Raw genomic sequence first — 3,924 nt, forward strand, 5'->3', positions numbered from 1 at the left:
ACAAACAGGCTCGTCACACCTACTTGAACTGGGCCCTGCATTTACAACAATGTTATCTTGCTGCTCGTTTGCATTAGTATTTTGTACAATATTTGCAATATTTCCATTTTGCTGACGTTCATTCGCGTTAGTATCTGTATTAGTAACAACAGTCTCATGTGTTTCTATGGCGGACGGCGCCGCACCAGCATCGCTTACCTCTGATGAACCTGCTTTTTCTGCTTGAGCAGTGTGCTCCGCCACGTCTCCCTCTCCTGAGACGGTAGGCCCACTCTCTGTTGCACGCTCTATATGTGGGCATGCAAACTTTTTATGACCTAAATCGCCACAATCGAAACACCTCAAACTACCAGTTGTCGCATACACCATGTAAGTTCTTCCTTCGTATCGTGCTCGGAATGAAACATCCAGCGTATTCTCGGGAGTCTAAAAACATAAACACCTGTCTTCTGAAAGACTTAACGTGTTTCAGAGATGGGTGTTTACAGCCTAGCGTTATTGTTTTAAAAGCCTGGCAAATTTGCCAAACCGTACTAATTCCCGTTCCAACGCGTCATCTGGAATGAAAGGTGGAACATTCGACACCGTGACTTTCACTGTCGGAGCATGTAAAGGGTAACCTGAACAAAATTATAATTTATAACAAGACCATTCTCGATTAAGCGATTAACAAGGTTTTGCTCTTTCAAGAACACCACTACGGCTTTATTCATGCGAAGCGGAAACAATATTTTCATGTCCCACTTTCTCGATAGTCGAAATGAGCACATCTTCAACTGTGACGCCGTCCTCTGGCACACAACTGAAGCCATTGCGCAAGGTCAGTGACGGCGTCTCCTCGTGAGACGCCATCTCCTTGTGCAATAATCACAATAATAATCAAACTGAGTCTAAATCAAACTTAAACAAACCATGCAAGGAAAAAAGAAATAGAAAAACCACGTAATTAAAGCAAGGTGAATTCACACAGCTCAGATCTCACACACACACGCTCCTAACATGCACACCGGAAGTGAGAGAGAGAGAGAGAGAGAGAGAGAGAGAGAGAAAGAGAAAACATTCTTACGAAATAGTTTGAAACACATTTGGAAAGACCTGCAATAATAAAGATGAAAAGGATGTGTGAAAATCTACAAAAACAAATGTAAAGCATTGGAAATATATATTATAAACTACCGGTCAAATGTTTTGAAACACATGACTGAAAAGTCTCTCACGATCTTAAAAATATTTTGATCTGAAGGCGTATGCTTAAATGTTTGAAATATGTTTTGTAGACAAAAAATGTAATTGTGCCACCATATTAATTTATTTCATTATAAAACTAAAATGTTATTAAAATAAAAAAATATTTTGAAATTGATGACTTGGACCAAATAATAAATAAAAGCAGCCAATAAGTGCCCAACATAGATAGATAGAACTCCTTTAATACTGTTTCAAAAGCATCCCAGGGTGATTCCTCAAGAAGTTGGTTGAGAAACATGTCTGCAAATTCTAGGCAAAGGGTGACAACTTTGAAGATGCTAAAATATAACACAGTTTTCATTTATTTTGGATTTTGTTTAGTCACAACATAATTACCATAGTTCTATTGATGTTATTCCATAGTTTTGATAACTTTACTATTATTCTAACATGTGAAAAAATTATAATAAAGAATGAGTCAGTGTTTCAAAACTTTTGACCGGTAGTGTATATATATTTATATGAATTACATGTAAAAATACAGAGTGGAAGTACAGTGGTTAAAAATGTGTAATATGTGACTGGTCTTCATTAGCACTGCATTGTGTGGATAATCGAACAAGATCAGGCAACAGGAATTACTCATGCCAGATTTTATTCTGCGTGAATAAAGACAATTAAATAAAAACAAGCTCGAATCTGTGGCCTTCTCTTACATTGGAACAACAACCTATCAGTGAAAAGCATTACTTTAGCCACAGAGCTTGCATACTCATGCAATGAACTCTCTCCAAAAATACATGCTCCATATCATTACCACAAACTTCATACATATTTGAATAAGATTTAAGTGCATTCTGAACAAAATTATATGTTTTATTGCACTAAACAGAACTCATATCAAACTTTTTAGACGGAGCTTCAACGCAACTCACCTCTCTTCAGTCGCGCTTACCGCGCGAGAGCAACCGGAACACGAATCTTAAAGGAGCCACACACCATTTTTAATAACACTGAAAAATTACCATATAGCAATAGAAACATGACATCTCAATTAAAATAAATCAATATTAAAAGAATAAATGAAATGAAATATTAAAAGAATAATTTCCAGAATACAAAATAATTATATAAATATAACAAATGATAATAACAAGGAGAGAGATTTTGAGTGAAATTAATAAATAAATATAACACCCGTTACATTCACCTCCCCTAATTTCACCAAAATTCTGCATGAGTTTAAGAGAATTTCCTAAAGAATCACACTGCAAAAATACCATAGTTACAGAAATGAAAGCTATCTGTCTTGACAGATACAGAGAATCTTGAGGGGGATCAAGACTCAAAACCTCTTAGTAAAGTATGTTGCCAAATACACCATACCACACTTAACCTATGCAACAAATCCTCACTCACATTATTCTTATATCACTCAATTAAAAACTGAACCCAAAAAGAAAACGTAAAAAGTTAACTTCCTACCCAATCACGAAAATTAGAATAGACTTAAAAGGGACTGTGACTTTTTCTTGAATCTGTTTGACAAGTTTGCTATTTTAACTGATTTTACTTTTTTCACTACTCTACCAGCCCGTGTTGTAATTGTGTCTTGCACTTGTTCAGGAACTGGCATTGACACATCATCACAGACAGGTAAATCAGAGTCAGTAATACCTGAATTGGTAAAATGAGATGTTGCCGATGATGCATTGTCACAATCAGAATTTCCTTTGTTCAATGTTTTATCAAGGAGAATCTGGTTTTGACTGTCTTGACCAGAATTAACACAGTAAGTGTCATCGTGTTCATCTTCATCCTGTTCCATTTGTACATCAAGAGGTTTTTGAACTCTTTGAAACATCCTCATCTAATACTAATGAATGGGTTTTGTTTTCAGGGAATCAATTTTCATCGTCCTCCAAGGAATCAGTAGAATTTGTTGATTGGCTCTCACACTCAGAATCGTTTGAGCAATCAGCAACCGTTGATCCACATGTTTCATTCTCAGGACATGTCACTGGTAAGAAACTGATGTGTTAGGGTTAGGGTTAGGTTAGGGTTAGGTTTAGGGGTTGGGTTTAGGGGTTGGGGTTAGGGGTTGGGGTTAGGTTAAGGGGTTAGGTTTAGGGGTTAGGTTTAGGGGTTAGGTTTAGGGGTTGGGGTTAGGTAAAGGGGTTAGGAAGTGTTAGTTAAGGAGGGTAGGCGCTAACCAGTGTGCACACGCCATCAATGTCGCTCACTCGACTGGATTCACTTCTCATTCAGGCCTTGGGGATATATAGTGCCTAATTTATTGATCCAAATTCTCTCTGCTCTTTTTCTCTGGGGCACGGACCATTGTTGGCCTGTAGGACCGTGACCCGGAAGGATTCCCATCCGTGATTATGGAAATGTTGGACCAGATAAGTGTTATTTTGTCTTCCTCTCTGAATGTTTTATTTATGTTGTGTCATTCTGACCAGAATGGTGTTGCCCGTCTCTCCCACATATTGAGCTCCACATTGTTTGCAGGTGATGAGGTAAATGCAGTTTTTTTGAAAAATATTTTTAATGGCCTGAATTCCTTCTCGGATGTCGATGTTTGTGTAAAGGCCATCCACATCCATAGTGAACAGGATGGCCTTTTGGGGAATTTTTAGTCCTTTGACTTTCTGGACAAAATCATACGTGTCTTTTATATAGCTGGGGTGGCCCCTCGGAAGAGGATTTAAGTAAAAATCAAAAAATTTGGCC

The sequence above is a fragment of the Xyrauchen texanus genome, chromosome 9 (genome assembly GCF_025860055.1).
Source record: "Xyrauchen texanus isolate HMW12.3.18 chromosome 9, RBS_HiC_50CHRs, whole genome shotgun sequence".
Lineage (NCBI taxonomy): Eukaryota > Metazoa > Chordata > Actinopteri > Cypriniformes > Catostomidae > Xyrauchen > Xyrauchen texanus.